This window comes from Anopheles ziemanni, chromosome 3 (genome assembly GCF_943734765.1).
Source record: "Anopheles ziemanni chromosome 3, idAnoZiCoDA_A2_x.2, whole genome shotgun sequence".
NCBI classification, from domain to species: Eukaryota; Metazoa; Arthropoda; class Insecta; order Diptera; family Culicidae; genus Anopheles; species Anopheles ziemanni.
The window spans coordinates 47,806,333-47,829,202 of NC_080706.1; the positions used below are offsets into that span (position 1 = coordinate 47,806,333).

General features: G+C 43.4%; 1 protein-coding gene across 1 annotated transcript in view; it reads right to left on the minus strand.

Moving 5' to 3' along the window:
- Positions 1–22,870, minus strand: part of LOC131284897 (dedicator of cytokinesis protein 2) — a 38,013-nt gene that overhangs the window by 12,199 nt on the left and 2,944 nt on the right. The gene's annotated exons all lie outside the window — the stretch shown is intronic.

Genomic DNA, 22,870 nt, shown 5'->3' on the forward strand with positions numbered 1-22,870 from the left:
AACACATCTTTCACCCCAAATGTCGCTCCCCGGGTTTTCGGAGTTAACTCCATCCGGCATATAGACACAACATAGGCGACAACCCCTCCCCAGCTCTAATCCGATTCCGGCAATCCTGGCCCTCGGTGGTGCTCGGAGGAGAAACTTAGCAATCGACAACAATCCATTTTGTGGCCCCGGTTTCCCACAGCCCATATTTCACCCCTAACCATTCAGACATGTGCAATCCGCCCGCAAATACTAAGCGGTGCAACGCAAAATTGATTGAACAAGATTCAATTAATTAATGCTTTACCACGCGCGGGATCAGCTTACATGGCCGCAACGGGGCATCGTTATGGGAGGAGCAATGGGGAGCGGGGGTTTGCTTTATTAAGCCATACCACGGTGGAACCATTACGGGATCGCAGCATGAAGAGAAAGTGGGTAGTTGCCGCGAGACAATAAGTTCCGTCGCATGAAACAAACATAAAAAATGCAAGCCAATAAAACGTGGTTTTTGGTGCTAATCATAATATAGTTAAACATATTTCGCCAGTTGACATTCATTTTCTGTATTGATGATACATGAGTAAGTAAACACAAGTATCTATTAAAGTTTTTAAAGTTTCTTTTTGTTTTGGGCAATTTTATTGCTTAATTAGCAAGAAAGGAAAAGTAAGGGGCTGTATTTTAATCGAACACACATCATCATTACAAAACTTACCCTTGTACTAAACTAAAAAAAAGAGAGTTTTTCAAAGTGATAAATTACGTCTATTAAATGTCTTACCAAAACCTTGCACATATCTATTTGCATTTAAAGATCTACTCCACTACAGAAGGCTGGTTTAAGAGCGTATAAAAAAATCAATTTAGTAGACCCAAAGTTAGTTAAGTTACATAACTATTGCTGTTGTCTCGTGATCCGACCTAGTCGAAAAAAAAGTCGATTTTTTCCCATGAATTTTAATTTACATTTTTCGCGTGAACGTTCGTGTAAAGTTTTGTAAAGAATCGTTTATATGTGAAATTACATCAGTTAAACAATGGCAATAATTTTTAAATATTTATCTTTTTTATTTAAATAAATAGGTGTTCACTCAGGAAAGAAACTGAAAAAATTGTACACCGTAAAAAAACATATTCATCAAACTAAAAGTTAAAAACATAAGTGAAAGTGTAAGGCTGAAACGGGTTTATTATTGCCTGTCAACGTAAATATTAAAAGATCCAGAAACTGAATCATACAATGTATGCTAAAGATTTTGCAAAAATACTGGATGGAAAAAAAGAAGGAACCAAATCCAGACGTGACGATTCAAAACCAACGAACCCCGCCCTTATGTTCATCGACATACTACGTGCTTACATCCACCACTTCAGGCCCAACGACTGGTACACACGACTGATTGAACACTAACTGAGTCGAGACGTAAAATGCATCGTTTGTATTTCGAACGCAACGGATGAAAGAAACTTCCCCATCGATTGGCAAAATGCATTCCCGAGTCGTGCATACGGCTTGTTGCGCTCCGTTGGTAGTGAGATTGAGAATGATATGCCGGTTCCGTTCAACCACTCCGGGGGAGGGAGTGCGATCAAGCATGCATTGCAAACCGACCCAAAAAAAAAATGTACGTCCAATGAACAAACAAACAAAAATTGTTTATCCCGAATATGGTTTGGGGAATGAACAAAATTGGGATGAAAAAAAACTTATTTACATACACAAACTGGACTGGTATCAAATTATTTGTTTATAGAATCGGCCACAAACTACGACACTCCGGAGCGAACGCGGACATTCGTTTGACGGACGATCGCCGGACGAAAGTCAACAAAGCGCTTGTAATGGATGGATATAAGTGTAAACAGTGGAACGTATCTTGTCCCCTCCAAAAGGGCTATTTTAACATAGATAGGAAAGGAAAAAGAACCCTTTGAAGGCGGTGCAACTACCGTGCAACGTGATAAGCTTTCAAATGCAACCCGGTCTGTGAAGTATTCTCAGTAAGAGGAATACTATGCACTCGATTCACCGGGAGGTTCATATTTCGTTGCGTTACGACAAGCTGCTAGAAAAGTTTGTCGACCGTAACATATCAGTGTTCCGGCAGGAGAATCTTTACAGACTTCACAGGAAGCCAGCTGGCGTAGTTCTTTGATCAGGTTTTGCAGGGAAAAAATACATAATAAAATCTTCCAGTACTTCTGTGAGTAGTGCAAACACGATTAAATCGTCCTCGGTTACGTCGGTTTGCGTCAAGGTGTATGACTTTGCAGGAGTTCACAACCGATAGCAGCAGAGCAGCCTTATTACTAAACGCCTCCCTTAGCCGCTCGCCCCATCTTCCGGGCAGCACGTTCAATCTTTATCCCCCATACTCTCAGATGTGATGGAAATGAACCGTATATTTGAGTTTTGTTTTGCCTCCCTTAAACCACTCCACAACTATTTCTTTTCATTTCTCGCCCAACTAAACTTCACACGGTTGCAGCTTTGCAAACAAGTTTACCTTGAAAAGGAAACCGCCGGAAGTTGTTTGAAGGCTCCGTGCCGACATTGAACGCTCGCCTGGCGGCATACCGCATACAGCACACCGAGCACGGAGGAAGTTAGACTCCAACGCCACAAAAGCTAACGACCGGTCGTCAACATGTCCACTCCCCCTGCCTTTGCTCGTGCGAGTCTCGTGGTCCAGTGCAATTAGTTAAATGGGGCGCAGCAAAGCAAACGAAGCAGCAGCGAAAGTGGTCAACGTCCCAACGGCGGGAGTTGCAATTGAAATGTGCATCGCATCGCTGCGGACATCCCGTCGAATTCGCACCGGAACCAAGTTCCCCCCCCCCCCCCCCCCAAGTTTAGCATCTTCGATGATTGTTACCCCATCGCAAGCGCGCTGTGTTTGGCAAAAGGTATTTCAAGCGCAATGAGCAGTAATGGCGCGAACCAAAAATGAGGCAGGTAAATAAACGATTTATTATAGTATGCGTTAAAGGCATTTAATAAAAAAAACATGCTGACAAGGTAAATACAATGTTTCAAATAACGAAGGGAGTTGGCATTTCACGTGAAAAAAATATTCATATTAACAAACGTTCGCAATCCTACAACTGTTTAATAGAACAGGAAATATTCAACTACTCCATCCTATGTTCGATCGATAATAATACATCCTAATCTTCTGTTATGCGGAAACGCACACAATCCTTCACAAAACGCATTCTTCCTCGTTCTAGACTCCGTTAACAACCTTCACTATCACAGCGTTGCTAGCAACATTTCTGTCCATGTCCGTTTTGACTGGTTGATTGACAGTCGAGATAGAAGTATTTCCAGCGTGCACGAAATCACCGCTCCAACCGTAGAAGGATACACCAGGACAGAGGACGAACCATCCCATCGATGTAGGTCACAGCCAGGCAAAAGTGATTGCAATGATCGGGCGAGGGGGAAGGAAAAATGTCTAACCCGTTGGTGCACGGATCACCGATCACTTCTAACCTAGATAAACCTCGCTTCGAATGTCGGACGACACGATGAGAGGATTAACGGACCGATGAATGGTGCGGGGCAGGATTTGATGGCGCTATTTTTACGCTCTCTTCCGACTTTTAGATTACAAACCGAGAGAACACAGCAATAGAAGCAAAACACAAATATCCTTGCCAATGGCAGAGTTCAACCATCATCTCGTTTTTGTTCTATGTTTTGCTTCTGTATCCGAACGAAACAAGCAACATGACACAAGAAAACATCGGCAACAGCAGCATGTTTTGCAATACACATAAAAGATACTAAAAAAAGGCTACCGATAATGTGTGTCTACGCTTATTGTGTATGAAAATTAAAACAAAAGTAACAATAATTAATAGAAAAAATGATCTGTTTTTAAGCTTATTGCAAACAAGTCAAAAAAAAAAAAACAGAAATAAGCTAAATTAACTTAAGCATGGTTTGGTTTTAAGTTATGCGTGTAACGTTAAGTTAAAAATATCAACGTCGTGTAAATTAGACAATTGTTTACATTTGTGCATACTTATTTAAATTCATACAATATTAAAGCCGTCAGCAGAAAATACATAAACACCGTACACAAACTGCTACTTTCTTGCTGATTACGATCGGTTCCATGCATAAACCTTTCTTTTCTAACGGTACGACCGGACGCAATTTACCAAAGACACTGATTACTCTCCGCTGCGTTCTGATAGCGATCGGGAAAACAATTGGCGTAATTTTTCCGACCCGTCCTAACCCACCCATCGCAATGACGCGCAATGTCGAGCTGGCCGAAACATGACCACATATTGGGGGCTATTTTTACAGTGCACTTCAGAGTGACAAAAAAAAATGTAAATAGAAAAAAGCAACACGTACACGCAACGATGTACACGTTATTTATTTACGGGAGGGATTTTGTTGCTGCTTTCGTCTCGCTGTCACCTTTTGGGTTATTTACTTTCCTACATCTGGTAGTCCCCAACCCCGCTAGACACGACGGGACGGTGGTATGCCCATTTTCCCCTACGCTGCCCAGTGTAGTCTTTGCCATCAAGTTTTCCTTTTTCTTTGATGAGACCACCCCTCACTATTGTGCACGGAAAAATTGGCCGCAGGGAAGACCGATAAGAATTCATCCCGCAATCGCGAGCCACCGTTTGCCCGACATGCAACAAATGTGACCATTGTCTGTAAACACACGTAAACCCCTCTCCCACTGGCGGACCCTACCACCCATTTTCCCCTTCTGGCAGGGGGAAAAGTGTGCCACACTCTGACACCGGTAGCCACAACGGGGGTATGCAGCACACACCCGGTACGTATATAGTGGATTCGTAGGCACACCCGACAGTTTGTGCTCGCGTTTTACGCTCTGTTTCAGCTGACCGAAAGGTGTCGTATGCCATTCATGAAACAAAAAAACACAAAATAATCCCAAACCCAACAGAGAAGAAGCCGTTTGAAGACCCACATTTCAGTAGACGGTTGCGAAAAACGAAGCGTCTTACCGTTATCAATGTTCGATTGTACCCTGATTTGCGGCTTATCAAAGTTTGCGAAACAATTAAGCGTTTTTTAAGCGACACTGGATGAGTGAAAATGGGTCATTATGGGGGCGTCAATTGGGGCCAATTAAAAATCGCTCAAAATAAATGCAAAATAACAGTAACGGGTTTAAAGTGTACGGCTAAAAGATATCCATTATTTATTCCCTTCAGTAAAATCATTAAGTGCAGTAAAAAGTTACTACTGTACTGTACAATTTGTAAAAAAAAAATCCCACCTTCGGTACGTTGAATTCGTTGGCAAACAGTGAAAACAATTTGGTGTTCTGACTAAGAACTACCCTTCAGTTGTCGATGCTCTCGAAATGAAATAAACTTTGACTGCTATTTACGCCAGAATGCACTTTTGGCAATGGCTGCCACTAATGGCATCTGGAAGAGGGCCACAGAACGCGCGTTACGACAATGTCAACGTCGCAACGAATGGGACGGCTACCGTTGTGCTGCTTGTTAAGTCCAAACCGTACTAATGCTTAGCTTCTTTTTAAAAGCCATTCCCGTTGCCGGCTTTTAACTTGCTTCCCCCTCGGAACGTCGCATGACTGCGGAAGAAACGAGAACCAGATTGAAATCCCGTCCACACAACTTGCACCATCGTGCCAGTCTTCTGAGCACTCTCAAGATATTGTGCCCTAGATGGGGCGGAAAGCACATAGCGAACGAACGCCATGCTACCACTGGCCGCAGAACGTCTCGGTTCTGATTTGCCTCCGCTTCCTTAAGCCCGCATCTTATCAGGGTGGCGCGTGTATTGCGATTACTGCAGCTGACGAAAACCAGGAAGCAAAACAAACGCATGCATAAACCGCAGCTGTCGAGCACGATTGCTAAGTAGTTGAAGAATGTCGGGCAGTGGGACTGTGGCAAACATAAGTTTTCTTCTTTTACCAAAGACTAATGCAACAAACTTTTAAAAGTGCTGGTTCAAATGAATAATGCTTCGATATGAGCCACTATCAAAGACATGACTATCCCAAATAATAATGCTAGAAAATATTACATTAAAATATTGCTTCCCATGGTTGACTAAAATTGACCAACTTTACGTTACATCGGTTACATAATCACAAACTATAAAAAAAAAACTGAAATTTCGGTATACTTATGCTCACGAAAGTATAATATACTCGTAAGAAAATCATGTCCACAAGCGGTCAGCCTGACGCCAGAAAGAAAGGAGAATAACAATGACTGCTTGCTCATGTCATTGCGTTTTCTGTAGAGAAAACATTCAACTTCTACCAAGCACAACCTTTGGCCAAAGAAACCCGCATTTGGCCCAGTTATGCTTCCCGTCCACGTCCACAGTGAACCATTTTCCTTTCCACAGGACTGCGTATGACATCGGAGAAGAAAGGAAGCTACAAACCATAGCCCTTTCCGGTTCGACATCCGTTTCAGCTCTCTTCAGCCCTTTTATGCAAACGCCGGTTGACACTTTGCACGACGAGATTGTTTCACTTTCTGCCCGAGACAAGTATTTTCTGGATGGCTGCATTATGATATGGCACGACACTTCTGCTCCATAGCATACGTAACTGATGGGTTTCACTGCTGTGGCCCGGAGGAGACAGTTCAAGTATTTTGTTCCAATTTGTGTGACTTGAATGTTGAAAAAGGAACCAAAGCCATCCCCGAGGAGGTTCACAAAATTGTGCTATTATAATTCATTCCTTCTATGCGGAGTGTTGTCAGCGATGCTCTGAAGCACACACAGGGGGGAAGATTCTCAAGTATGGGCTCTATTACAATCTATTACAGCTCTTGGCGTACCTCTTACCCTAAAAAGAAAAGTCTTCGCAGTCCCATAGGACACGGTGCAACATTTTCCGCACCAAACTAAATCAGTGCCCTTATGTATTATGGGAGGACGCCCCGACGGATGGCAAAATGTTGGCCCTCATGAAAAGACCCCCTCAGCGAGAAAATCACAAAACGCACGGTAGCAAGCATAATGAACCCATACCAAGCGTCGTTATGCTGGTAGGGTTGGCAAGAGACCGGGCTGCTCCCCGGTACGTACCATGCGTTGGGGAGGTCTCGTTTGCTTTCCCGGAGGACTAACGACGTTCCGTTTTTCGTTTTCCACCGTGGCACACCCAGCGACGGAGGAAAGGACTTCATCGGGAGGAAATGTTTATAATTATGTTTCATTGAATTCGGGTTTCTGGCGGGCGCTCTTCTATGCGGAACCTGCTGGCTTCGTTCTGCTCGGCTTCGAACAAGCACGATGAATGGAAGGGATCGTGAAAAGGGCACGAATTGAGGCGGCAGTTGGGTAAGGTAGCGTGCCGAGGTAGTGCAAACACTGGAGTGAATTATAATTATGAGCAAGAGCAAACACACAATGCCAGTGCCTGTTGAACTTGTGCAAAGGCAAACAAGTCGGGCCTTCCCATCCCCCACCGGGGGGGATGTTGAAACTGGTGGAGGCTGGATTTTTAAGTCAACCCCAGATTGACAAGAACACTGATCGTGCACAGAAAGGCACGATTGTTTGGCGAGAAAATATTGCAATAAAAGTGATTGCATGATCCCGTGAGACAACACTGAACTGCTGGAAGCTCGTTAAGAGTTTGATTTACTGTCCCCGCCAAAAATTGGCTTCCATAAATTGTTAACCATTTATCTACGATAAAGAGTTCTTAGCTTCTTCTTGGCACACTTCGAATGAATCATCAATGTTTACGCCTTAACATTGCCGGACGTAATAAGTCGTATCATAAACCGTGGAAGAGGTTTGTTTCTGCCTTATTTTATTATCATCGCTACCACGGTGGCCGAGTTTTTCATGAGAATTGACTCATCTCTGGTAAGGAGGGTTTGACTATACGAGTAAAGAGGAAGGGTTCAGCTCTTGTGTTGTTTATGTTTGTCTTTTGTTGTGATAAGAATTGTTTCTTTTATGGGGTACGTTTAGAAAATTATCAACCCAAGCTTCCCGCTATTACTTGCCTGATAGTTAATATTTTAGGCGAAAGATAGCTATTTTTAGAAGGTTAAAGAGGCTAGATACATAAAAGTTGTTGACACGATAGCTTACTGAAGATTGCAATGTAAGTATGGTAAGGATCTGCCATGCCATACATGCTTGCTCAGTGGGACTAAATAACACAGTGAAAATTTGAAATAACATTTACAACATTAACAAAACATAAACAATGCAATGTAACTATTTAGAGAAATTTATCAGCTGAACAACAGAGATGCAAATATAAAATTATGTTTTTTAAAACCACAAGTTATAAACGATTCAATGTTTCATATAACAGATTACTAGCCTAACATATTATCAAGTTCAATATACACTAACTAATAAGATGCTGACGTTTTATATCGTAATATTACACTCCCTCCCCACTATCAATAATGCAAAGGAGATTAAAATGCAAAGGAAAACGATGTGACGGTTTGTCATCGACAAACATTTAACGATCGGTTTCAAATTTTCACTCAAGAAACTGCACTTTCATTCGTTTGCAGGAAAAACGCATCGTCGGAAATAAATATCACGGCGCTGATTAATCGGAATGACAAAACTGCGACGCATTCACGAGGCAAAACACACATTCGCCACCATCGACGGTATCTAGAGCAGTTTGGTATCTGCCCACAAATACGGGCAGATAAATAAACGAGTGGCTGAACCACCAACGAGCCTCAGGCCATTCCACACACCCTCCTCCCGTGAAGCAAAACCGTGTCCAAAAGGAAACACACACCCAAATCCACCCGAAACGAAGACGGATGGAGGGGTGGCATGTGGAAGATATTTATGCGCTCGGTCGAAGAAAGTCCACTGCCCCGAAGGCGCGCGTCACAAAACCGGCAGATGATGACATTTGTCTTTCCGCTGAGTTTCGCTCGCGAAATTTTAATTAGCAAACTGGCGAAAGTCACCGCATTCTGTTTCATTTTCCTTCACTCTCTGGCATCACGGTGGTTTTGTGCGGTTTCCTTTCTTTATGCGAACCGCCAGCCCATCCGCGCGCCCGAGATCAAAATGCTGAAACCGAGAAAGTATAACGATGGCCGCGGTATGAGAGCCCGTTTATGCTCACCGGTGCGCCATATGAATTCCCCCCCCTCATACTACCGTAAAATACTGCGGACGCATTCTAAGGACGCCATCGAACTGGATCGAGCCGTAAATGGGGTGAAAAAAATATTGGGCGCAAAACGCTAGTCGCAGACTGAACAAACACGTGTATTAGACAACAATAGAAAAAAGTGGTGGGTGTTCAAAAAACAGTCGCCCGTCTGTGCATTCACACACGTGCGCGCAAACACGTTCAGGTGAAACGATGGAAATCAAACAAATGGTCTACTGATTTACGGTTCGACGTTCGCAGACGAAGACCCTGCGAACGCTCTGCGATAAAGGAAAATCGTAAGATCGGTACAAGGAAGTCGGATTGCAGGGCCTTCGCAGCCATAGACGCCCCCTCGTTCCGAAAACGGACATAAGTGTACACACGGTGGCAAACACGTTAGGAGGCACCGTTGAAACCGTGGCCTTGCTTGGCGAAAGTGAGCAACGCATTTTATTCCACCAATCAGGCCCGGAAAGTGACATTCGGTTCAATTTTCTGACCACGAAGTTGATGATCACGCCCGACGGCGACCGGTTAAAGGTCAAGCCAAGGTCATCGGATGGGGATACTGAAGCCGGGTGAAAACCGACGACACGTGGAGTAAGAAAGAGGTAGCTAAAGGTAAAGGTTTTAGTTGAGATTTTATCAGTGAAAGCAACACATATTCCTCAACACGGTTCAGAAGCCTGTTGGAAAAAAACAACATTTTTGCGTACATTTTGACTCACCAACTCGTTCTCATATTTGTTTTCTGTTAACTGAACAAAATCAAACTCTTTAAAAAATACATTATTGTAGCAAAAACTAGCCTTAGTAAACAAACTTTGTTCGCGTATTACTTAATTCGATTATTTGATATGATTGTTTAGCATTTATTTTCTACTTTGGTGTTTGCTAACAATAGTAAAAGAAGATACATGTTGATTGATGTGTTTAAGTCATGGATCATTTTAAATAATTGATTTCATACTAAAAGTGTTACGTTCGAGCAGCATGTCGCTTCTATTCTTAGAGATGAGGCAGAGGAGAATGAGAAACTGATTTCTTTTTCCTTGGCGATTGAAACGTCCCGCTGAACGCTGGAGCACAGCAGCAAATGGAGCAATTAAAATCCAATTATGATGCCTCATCAAACCAACGAATCCATCGTTTCGATGCGCCATTCTTTCCGCTCGCAAAGAAAACATCACTGAAATGATGAAGAAAGCAATCACAAATCGATTTATAGAAGCAATTTTACCTTGTTACAAAATAAAATACGCAGAGCGCTCGCTTTCCCGTCGGGAAAAAGGTTCGCGCGAGTTCTTGGTGTAGTGGTTTCAAAATGAAAGCGATCCGAAGAACGGTGAATCAAAAACCGCGTGCAAAAAAAAACGACAGCGATAGTAAAACCTCTGCTCCCTCGGTGGGACGGCATTACAGCGATCGAAAGTGAAAGGTTTACACCGGGGAAAGAAAACGAGAAAATTCCCTCGAGCAGCTCACGATCGGTGTGTTCCGATCGCTGGCGGTAACCGGCGTTGACCTAGAAAGGCGAGGGCAAAGGGACAGGCGAAACAAAGGGAAAGAATGGCGACATTCACATGTTTCGTTTTCCAATCCAGCGTGTTAAACCGTACGACGGCGTGTGTCGTTGCGGCGGTAAACGACGGGTGAAAAATGTAGGAAAATCAACCATCCGGAGGAAGCCACCGTGCCGAAGTCGTGTGGGAGAATCTTCACCTTCATCCCATTGTTTACTCTCGATTTTCCCACCCCTAGGACCCACCTCTCCGTAGAAGCGATGGGATCCCATGGAAGATTAAACGGTAGACTAGCAACAAATAAAAATACGCATGACGAAGGTCGTTTCCAAGCGGGTTTTTTGCCGTTTAAAAGGAAAACATCAGCATCTAGCATCGATTGCTAACCCCGCGGGAACGGGAACGGGTCTACCCCGACCCGATACGCCACGTTCTGACTCTAGAGATGTGCCTTTACGTAATCGTCGATTACATCATTACGTGGACCTGGCGCACACAATGATTTTTCCGGGTTGGAATTGATTTGTTGCTTCTTGTTTGCCCCTCTTCCCGGCAGTATTTAGCATTTATGGTTATTGCTTTTGTCGAGTGCTTGCGGTTAGCGATCACTTGCCAACCAGTTCCATAAGGGCTGTACAAAACCCTTAGCGCCGGACGCAAAATATCATATTACCCGAGAAGAGAGAAGCAACTATTGAGATGCTGACACTCCTTGCGAGGTGGGAGGTCCCTTGAATGATGCTTCATCCTTGGGACGGGAGAGAGGGAGCGAAACATGATTATGTTCTTGAACAATAACTATCAGCACCACATTGGTACAAGTGTCGGAAGTGTCGGTACTGATAGTCGTTTCGCTTTGATGCGTACTCACAGTTGAGTGCGATTGTTGGCAATGGTGTTATTATTTATTTATTTATTTATTTATTTATTTATTTATAAATCTGACCCACCCATGCCTGCTCTTAGAAGGCTGTGCTGGGCGTAGGACAATATTACTGTTTATGCTTACACCATACAGCGTCATGACGATTACATTGTTCAAATGAAAACAAAGTTACCAGAGAAATTAACTAGCATTAGAGGGTAGCGTGAGCAGCGGTGCGGAAATACCATCTCTGAAGTTTTGATGTTAGTGTTGCCAGTTTGTAGCGAAAGGAGGTTTGCGTGATAGTTTAGAATTGCGAACAATTTTTAAACCAATTCAAATTCATCACAATGTTGCATTTATGAAGGTTTATAAATATAACCTGCATAAGCTCCAAAATTAAGAAAAAAACACGACGTCATAAACTTTATGGTAGAGCTATCACTTTTTCAAGCATTTTGCAATAAACACACAACGAGAGACTTCATATTGGTGTGGACTGGTTAGCTTGATCAATACATTATCAGCTATGCTTTATGCAATAATTTTGCTCCATGTTATTTGGCGACCACAATAGGATAATTATTTATTACATCGGATCAAATCACTGGATGCTTCTGAGAGATCACAAGATTTTTCATTGGAATGCAATATATTATTAATCTATTTTTGGTATCACTACCTATACTACCTTCACTACCATTTGAAACGTGTATCAGGCAACTTTTTTTAGTTTTATCAAATTTGAAATCATACGTAGAATTGAACTCTATTGAAAAGAGAAATTACGTGTTTGAGTAAAACCGATAATATTATTGAATTTTTCTTAATAAATTATTGTTTGTGATCATAGAAATTGCGCTTCAATAAGTAAGCATTATTAGATTTTAGGAAACATCATACACATAACCATTCCAGCAAAGTAATAAAACAAGCAAGGTAAACTTGACTAAAAAAACTTAAATATGTACTGGGAAACATAAGTCATACATAAAAATTCGCTCAATATTTCATCTAATCTTGCTTACTAGCTGTTACAACCTCCTAGTTTTACAAGTGCGTGTGTGTGTGTGTTGGTAGTAGTGACTAACTTCAACGCACTTTCAAGAGCTGATAATGAGCCGATTAAATTAATTAAATGAACCAACACTCTACAAACTCCGCAGCAGTAGTAGCAACAATCTGGAAAGTTTTACCACGCGGTAAGAATGTTGCTTCCTTAGGAATACACACGCACACAAACCTCCAATCATCCAAGGTTCCCCACCGTGCGAACTGCGGAAAACTGATAATAAGTTCGAAGCGGGCTCATTTTCATTTTAATCTATCTATACCTGCCTCTGTATCTCAGTCGCCGAACTTTATGCCGGGACCCAAGCCGAACGGCTTATAAGCCAACCTGTGAAGGTGATGTGTCCGTGTGCCTTCCATTCCCCCACACAGATACCCTCAGCATTCTTCGGCGAGATACCATCACGAGGTCCGTTCGGCCGAGCCACTTCATTCGGGATAGGTAAACGTTATTGGCATATTTATGTTTGGTAAACAGGCCCGGTACCCTAGCCAACGAGCCAGAACAAACCGTTCCCAGTGGATTGAACGATTTTCGGCTACTTGTGGATCGGATCACCTCCAGGTTGAGACACCCGAGTACCACCGGCGGGCGTTGGGCAAGTGAGTACTTGCGGAAACCTTTAGAAACTACCACCCCCAAAATTGTAAAGGTGTTCCAAACACCCTTGAGCGGGTGGTTCTCTGTCAGCTGGATGTAGTCGGCCTAAACCCTTCGCAGAGGGTGTGTACAAACACACATCCATGCTGTATTTTGGTATCCAACGAAGCACATAAAACAACATGGCGCATCCGAAAAACGACGGGCACAACACTATCTCAAAACAAACCGTGCGCGACACAATCGCGTTATATGCTGGTCGGCCGATTGTTGTGGCGATGCACACAGCGCAGGCAAACCCATGGAGTTGGAAAATGTGAACCACCCCACGGAGAGGGTGCGTCACACCCACACACCACCACGACTTCTTTGTCACCCGAACGGGAGGCCAACGCCTTTAAGGGACAACCTTCGTCGGGGAGCGATCAGTGAGAAGATTGGCGAACGATGGCGCGACTGGGGATGAATGTGGAGTTTTGAGCTCCCTTTAGAGTCTCGTTCGCCGTCAGTAAGATGCGCAAGCATGAAGGACTTACTAGGCGCACAGCACCACACCAGTAGTTGTAGTAATACACAGCAGGTAGTACAAGTAGTTGTGTACCTCACCGTTGGGAGGGGTTGTTGTGGATATTGATAACATCAAGCCATATCACGAGTCGAACTCGTAGTGCAAAAAAAAAAAACTAAACAAATCATAAAAAGCATGGCCAGCGAGAGCGATAGCGTGAACGGAAGAAGAGAAAAAAGCACGGTCAGACCTTGCGGTATCACTAAGAAATAATAATAATAAAGTGCCGTCTTCCCAGACGTGGCAACCAACCGAACCAGAACCCGACCTATAGTGATGAAAAGTGAAGTGGAGAGATAGAGAGGGGGAGGAGGGGGGGGGGGGTGGGAGTAAGCTACACGCGAAGGAAGGCCACAACAGCGTATCGACGAGGCGCGAATGATGGGGTGACTGTTGAAGCAGACAACGCCCTTCGTGGGCTTTAATTGGCGGACTGTCGCACTCCAAGGGAATCCGAAGTGTAAACACAAACGGGTTAATGGTTTTATCAACCCTAGGCTTTTTTCCCCGATGGTTAAACATCCATTTTTCAACGGAGCACTTATCGAATGTAAGCAAATATAGCACCTGATACGAAACGCCACCGTTGTTAATCTCTACAAAACTGTCAGATGATATAATATATGTTGTTATTACATGTGTATCATATCTACGCTTTCACACAATACACATTACCCTTTACAATCTTACAAAATATTGAAGAAAATGGTCGCAGAGGTTGCATTACTTCGATTTGGAGTTATGCAAAACGTTCGCCTTTTCCTTGTGCGGTACAACGTTTAGCAAGATGCAATTTGCAACCGTTTAGATAATGATTTCCCACCACAAGGCCCGTTGTTGCACACCCTGCATTTAGTGGCCGCTCGGCACACACACACACACACACACAAATCAGCAGACGCGAATGACTAGCAACTGTATGCGTCAAACGTTGGCCAGGAATAGAGACATGGTAGAGTTTAGAAGGAAGATCGTCATCACAATCACAATGAACAAATCTTAGCGAGAATAATAAAACTAGCATTCATTGCAAAACAACACACTGTTGAAGTCATAGCAAACAAATGGGGATGAAGGTTGTCTATGCTGTAGCGTAGGCCTATGGAGTGGTTATCATGTCGATACTCCGGAAGCTGTTGTCTTTTAAGGAAACAGATTACTCAAATTATGTGCTAAAATATATAGATAAGAGCCGACTAGCGTTAGCTTTGGAACAGCGACCATCGATAAGGTGGCGGCGTGTTGGTCGCCTTCCTTAATCCAACCACCCAACGCCCGGGGGTCAGGTTTTTTATTTCAACGTCGTGAGTCATCGTCGTCACCATAAAGTACGCAGTGGCGCATCGTAAGAGCTTCGTCACGCGGCATACCGAATTGATCATTCCGGTTTTGCTTGTGGGCTTTTTGTTAGGCTGTAGGGGTAGTAGCTTTATCTAGTCCAACGAAATATCCCGCTATTCATTTTGGACTTGAGTGACGAATCAAGCACTGAGATCCGTATTAATTCATCGATAGTGATTCTCTATGATCCAACGCCAGACTTACAGAGCATAGAAATTCATGTTTGCACCACCATTTCTCGGCGGTCAAAATTGGTGCTCATGTTAGACTGTCTGCCCAAACCTCTTGAGGAGCCCTCTCTACCGCCACCTTACACACAGAGAGGCGTCTTTCATCATCCGGCGGAAGGATAACATATTCGACGGAGCTGGAGAAATGTAAGAGCGACTTCGTTCCGATGCGCGAATGACAAATGTGCTACACAACAGTGGCGTGAAACCCGTGAGTCTTCTTGACTTGATTTTGATGGCGCAAAAAAAAAATACGGGAAAGATACATAACGATAGCATGAAAAGTTAGGAACGCAAGCAAGCAAGCAAGTCCGCGTTAATTCGGTGGAATGCAACAACTGAAACTGTTGTTCAGCTGTCGGCTGCGGCCTCCGGATGCCGGTTGTCCGCCTGTCGGTGGATGGCGTGCCTCCGTTTTAGCAACTTAACACAAATTAATTAACAGCCCCCGGAATCGAGGGGAACGTTTTGCGCGCCAGAGTTTGCTGCATATGTTAAAACAAAAAAAAACACTGTCATAGACGGGAAGACGTCTGGAGGAAGAAGGATTGCAAAAGGGAGAAGAAACTGCTACCAAAGTCTGGGTTTGGAAAGTCCACCATGAGCGAACACGATGACCTGAATGCAATAAAGGCGAACCTCTCGTCTATCTATGCTATGCCGCCTGTATGTAGCCAGGCGAATGTCGTCAACAGGTTTTTGGGTTTTATGAAAAGTGTCCGGATTGTATTTTTTTCTTTCCTTCTCCGTCCTTCAACGTTGTGTGAGGACCCCGTGTCTGGCGGGCATGAATGAGTCAAGAGTGACTTCTATGGCACTTTTCGTTCATCGTCATCGCTTGTTTGCCACAACCGATGCAAACGTTTCCGAGGCGAGCTTCTTTATTGCGAACCCGGCTACATGTTTTCCCCGCGCACGGAAGTGAAGGTTTTTTCTTTCGCCCATTGTCCTGGAAGGGAAAAGGGCGGATATGGCAGATATGAATCAATGCAAAATCATCTCTTTCGAGTTTGGAACGAATGGTTGGATGGCGCCTGTCCGCTTGAAGTCAATTGGCAAGCCCAATTCCAGCCGTGACTGTGACTTGCAGGACCGGAAAAACTGGAAACCTACAACATTTTCGTCCGGTCGAACCGGAAGCCGAATATTTCGTACACAATCATCCACTCGGGTCCGATGCGTTTCGTTGCCATTTTCGTCCAATCGCCATTTTCCTCAAACTGACGTTATTAAATTATTGGTACGTGATTCTCACTCCAACGCGACGCGTGTCCGGTTCGGTACCGAAATGAATGTGGTTATGGTGGAAAAACGCTGTTGCAGCACCGAAAATACCAAACAAGAGAAAGGTAGCAAGATATTCGATCAATACTATTTCATAACGCACGGTGATCGCATAATATGGATCCGCAACGTCAGATGATCACATCGGCTTTGTTTGCTTCCATCCATCGGAAAGGCTGGTGGGATTTATTTTCCTACCACGGGAAAAAGCGGCCGAAAAATTGGACGCCCACCAAAAATGCCGAAGACTTCATACCGCGTCCAACCGTGTTGAGTTTACATTTTTGACATGATGAAAACCGACCGATCGAATTCCGGGTTTGGGGTGCAACATTCCCCCAGCGCTCGGCACCGGAACGAAAACAAAATGCAACGCAACACGTGGTTGCATATAAAGTATCTTTTCTCATTCCCTGCCTCTCCGAACTGAATGCGCAAATGCATCTACATACACACACACGTTGGGAAAACCCGGCAGCAAGATATGGGTCGCCGGCTGGTGCGCCTTTTTGGAACGGAATAAACGGAAAACGAGCGAGCGAGGGCACACAACTTGTTGCATTCTGCTGTACGAAGCGAAACATCCATCGACAAGAAATGCAACGTGCGCAAGTTTGTTCCGATAGCAAACCAAGCGGGCGGAAAGGAAACACACTCGCAAGCTGCCCAACACATGTGCGTCGATGAGGTTCTTGGTGCAGATGATTACAAGCGAACCGCACAGAGATGAGGGGTAGATGCTGGAACCGGGGTTCCGGTGCCCGGATTTGATGCGTGCGGGGCCATTGACATGCTGCCATGTTGCGTCGGTTCATTCATGCCGGGTCGATACTGATATGCCGCCCGAAGACTTCCACTCCACACCCATCCATATATTACACACAGGAAGCTGCGTCCCCGCCACTCGCCTTGCTTCCACCACTCGCCTTCGGGGGGGAAAACCTGTGCCTATCATCGGGCACGTTCCTTGGTGCTTTGTCCGTTTTAATGGTGCTATAGTTTGAGGTTCGATTCGATTACTGGCCGGCCAGAACGAACCAATATGTGCGGGGTTTTGGATGCCGTTAACACACCGCTCCTTCAATTGATTCGAACGCCAACAACGGGTTTTCCTATTTTTTCCTTCCCTACCAGATGGCGGAAAATCTGCGCTTGATTAGTGCTTTTCTATTCTCATTCGCTCGAGTTTTCCATAGACGATCGAGTTTTCGTTAACAATAAACCCGTCCGAGGAGAGAATCTAAACAAACTGAGCGCTATAGGTGCTGAAAGATAAAGTTTCTTTCGCTTTTTTACGAATTCGAGGGCATGTTTAAAATTTTCAATGCAGCTTAAAAGCAGAGATTTTTCATTCAAATTCTACTTTAGAATAGACAACATTTAAGTTTTTAGAGGAAAAGTTTGTTAGTTTAAACGATAGTGGGCACTGTCCTGATAACAAAGAGGGTAAAAGAAGCATATTCTCATAAGATAATGAAATGTAAAACACGTTGGATGAACTTGTTTTGGCATAATTTTGTTATGGCAGTAAAATGTAATCATTTCTTAAGATGTTTAATATACTACTCAATAGCATTAACAAAGTCGTTAAACAAGTTTGCGAAGAAAAGGGGATGAATAATTTGCTAATTCTTAACTGATTAACTCTAACAGTTAATCCCCGCCCGGGGATTTAAATTAAATTTAAAATTAAACTAGCCCGGCAGAATATTGCAAATAGACAAAGCAAAAACTGCAACTGACTTGCAAACAAATGGTTTTAGGATTCGAAAACAAATCTCAGGAAAAATTAAATAACACTATGACAAAATAGGCAGGAATGAATCACATAAAATAGTAGCTCAAATTAATTGTCCGGTCATTACACGTGCTGTACCACGTGTTTACCCAACCCAGCGCGGGGTGATTTCGTTCGATTTTAACCACTTTAAAATAGCGGTAAAAAGAAAACTTGACAAGAAGTAATAAACACACACTCGTGGTTCGGCAGTATTACACAATCCAAACAATCGCCAAATAACTCGCCGCCATACGTAGTTCCATTGTGTGGTGGTAATGATTGAGGGGGTGATTAATATTGCGAAATCAGCACTGCGAAGGAGCCGGAACCGGCACAGCACAAGATGCGGAGCAGAGGTACGGATTGATGGTATTTGCACTGCATCGTGAAAGAAAATCCAATGTTTTTCCAAACGCTCGATAGCGCTACCAAGAGCAATGCAAATGAAAACCATGGCGTCATCATCGAATAAGGCGCTGGAGGATGGCGATTATTTAATTGAAACTTCAAATCGAACCGAGCGCCGGAAGAAGATGCAGTACGGAAAGATGGGTTGCATGAACAGAGCTGCATGAAACGATTTCCCGCGTTAATAAGAACCCAACCGTCAATTGGATCAATTGATCTACGCTTGAACGCATCATCGCCGGACCCTGGAATACACACACATAATCAATGGTAACGTGGTGACATTTTTAGAAATGGTTTTTCGTTTTGGAAACCATCTGATCGCTAGAAGAACTCGCCATGGACGGGTGATAAAATTTGTTTTTTCAACGAGTTCTGATTCAAAAATTCGATTCTACAAATATTTGCAGTCAAATACAAACAAGATCATGCCTCGAATAACCAAAAAAAAAAAGACCTGATAAAAAAGTGGCTCTTCTTGGGCGAGTGCATTGTAGTCTGTTTTTGTGGCCGCATTTGACAAATCGCATCGATAGGTTCCGTTGAGACATTTTGCGGAACGGTAGAACGAAACGTCGAAGCATACATCTTATCTTATCTAGGCCAGAAAGATTGCATACTGGACATTATCAATACGTGTGTGCAGGAGAGCGTACGGCACACCATCAACACACCATCGCTGTTTGCCAATGGAAGATAAGAGCGCCACACACCGGGGTTGCCTTTCGGGAACTTTTCTATCGAACTTGTCGAAAAGGGCTACCGGGTGTTGCTCTGGATAGCATTTTATAATTTTTTTTTAAATAAAACAATCATTCTTGATACATTCGATAGCACAAAAAAGGGCCAGCGCATTTGATGATAAGTTTAGATTTGTAGTGCTGTGGAAAAACAAAAATATAAGTTTTATTCTGTATAAAAAATTTAAAAAAAAATCTATTGCCTAAATAAGTATTTTCTTTTATCTAAAAACATACATAAAAACAAATCCAAAGTACGCACAGTGATATGAATACATTTAGCCCAGAAAATCTTAGATAACAAAACAAATATAATTAATTACTGGATGAAAGAAATGATCATCGATCAAGTCAAAAGAAGTCAGCTTTCTCGTCCCGCATGGCGGCAAAACCAACAATCATCGTCGTCCAAAGGTCAGCTAATAATTGTGCTAAATTCAGAAAGTTCCATATCCGAATGTGAATGTTTTCTTGGATGACCACAAAGAATGATAGGTTCTCTCCTTCAAGACAGTGAAAGACGGCCAAATGGCGAATTAAGGTCAAAACTCTTGGTGGTGATGGTGAAATGGGACACGTGAATGTTTCATGCTTGGTTGTTTTTCTTTTTTTTATGTCCATTCGTGTTTCAAATTCAAGTTCATCGAGCACTGATTCATCATCATAAGAAACAACGAAGCTGCAAGAAGCACGTCGGAGAGTCGCCACTAGTGGGTCATAGATGAATGACTTCAGTGTTGCGTTGGACAACCGACTCCGGCTGGGGAAGACCTTCAATATGAAATCACTACTGTTTGCTGACTTATCATAAGGGAAAAGGTGCACACTTTCCTACCGTGGTAGGACCCCCGCACAACAAAGGTGCAGACTTTCGATTTCAGTGTATTGTGGGAATTGGGTTTAAGTTCATTCTTTCCTGCACAACGCAATCATTTGCAATCGAGCGACCTTCCCACACACTAGACGGAGGAGGAGGAATGGCGTGGCGGGAAGCAAAAATCCGCCGATGGCTCGATGCAATATTCCAGTGCAAATATAGTTCGCGGGAACAGTCGTGCGGCCAAGGTTCATCAACGGCGAGGCGCCACAAAATGGAAATGCACCACCGCGCTACTTTACGACCCGAGGTGCAGTTGAGTGCCTAATTCCCAACCTCAACTGACTGCTGCATCAAGTTCGTGCCGAATATTGCTTCATCAGCAGAAACCGACTCGTCGGGGAGTTCGTTGTTCCCAGCCGAAAAGCAACACGCACGCCCTGCAATTTTCCTCCCTGCCAAAATGAACGTTCGCCTCTGACGAATTGGGCGCCTATGGACATAAGGGGTCGCAAAAAAAAAACAATTGTTTCTGTGTGTGTGAAGGGTGGGTGCAGAAAATTGAGCCAATAAATCATAAATGCAACAGATGGCCCCGTTCGGCGGATGCGCAACCCGCAACGCCGGGACCCGGACAGAATTTATTAATTTACAAGGTTTCACACATCGGAACAGTGAGATGATGGGGTGGGTATGGTTTGTAAATTATTGTGTTTAATTGAAAATAGAGCATGAAGTATCGGTGTGCCTATTTAAACCAATTAACGAAAAGCCTTAAGTCTGATAGTGATGATAATCGTGATGAATATTTGATTTAAAAAACAAATATTATACTCCGCTTAATAACATGTACATACATTTTTGGCTCGATACATACATTTTTTGCTAGTTTTTTCCAGCAACCTATCGTTGCTATGGAACGGTTGTAAACATGGCTTTGTTGACAATTGGTGACATTTTAATGTAACTACGGTTGGCATGGTTTCTTGTCAAACAAATCAACTTGCTGGGATTTGTTGCATCGCCGGAGGCCGTTACTAGGATCGAACTTCAAACATGTTTGTGAATAAACAAATTTTAAATACGAAAGATTGCCCGGTAATCGTAGTGATAAGCGCTCGAAAAGCTGATAGGAGAATGCTTCTGGAAGCTACCTCTCAAACGAAGGCCCTTTTTTGCAGCATAAAAGGTGATTTTTTTCCCAACCATTTCTTCAGCATCCGCCCATCTTTTGGCAATCATCTTCGAGGAGATTCTAGCGGGTGACAGTATAGATTCAGGGCATACACAGATGATAATCGTTATCATGACAAACACCGTGGACCGTAGAAGTTGTTCCACTTACATAAATTTAATGGAGTGTGAATAACCGTGATTTCGACACAGTAGAAAAAAAGCGGTGAACAAAACAACAATCTATTCTTAACCATTTAAATAAAAAATATCTTATTAGTAACAACAACGAAAAATCACCAAACATCGAAATCATTTGGAATGTCGCTCGGAAAAGACGAATGATTCATCGACGACTCGACGAAGGAATCGCTTTGCGGTTTTTATCGTTACAAGAAACCCACACAAAGTGAGTCACAGTGCATCACTGCTACTGGTTTGAATTTTTAAAAACATGATTCAATTTTAAAAGAATTAATCTAGGATAGCTTAATCTTGATTTGCTGGAGCTCTGGCTCTAAAAGTTATTGGTTTTTAACCATACCTCGCTCAAGAAATTTCACTGTAGAAAAGTTTGATTCACCACAATTCACCACATCATTAAAAGCTTCATTTCCCGGGAGAAAGGTCACTGCAGTTCAATCCAACCACAGACACAGTTCGGCGCGATTATGCCTGACTAATCACCCGGGGAGGGTAATGATCTGATGACAGGACGATCCGTTCCTTTTTCTTCGTCGTTTTAAGCGCTCTTACCAATGTTTCACTAAACAAACAGTTCCGTATGTCATCAACATGTTTGTTAATGCTTTTCTCATGGCCTCCATCATCTTGTCCATCACCGACAAAGGGAAGAGCTGGTATACATATTCTGCTGACAAATTCTTTCGCCCGCGTCTAGCGATAAGCGCCGGAGTTGTACGAGATTCCATGAAATGATCGTTGTCGTTTTTTTTCTCTTCCTGCGCTTGGAATGTGCATCTTCATCAATGAGTATGAGCCGAAAGATGAACCCGCCCGAGACGGATCATTCGACAATCATTGTACGCTTTCGGGAGGGGCGGGCCAAACGTGGGCAGATGGGTGTGAGCGGGCTGAGGTGATAAGAGGGCGCAGAGCGGGGACAACGTAGTTAAATGCTTCATAAAGCATAAATCGAGAGAATTCTAGAACCGAAGTCCGCGGATCGTGATGCGACCAAGCGTGAGCACTTTAAACAGAGAAAAAAAAGCAGAACGACGAAAAGGAAAAGACACTTAAATGAGACTGAAACTAATAATAAATGAAAAAAGTGCTGCAGCACCGTCAAATGATGCGTTGATG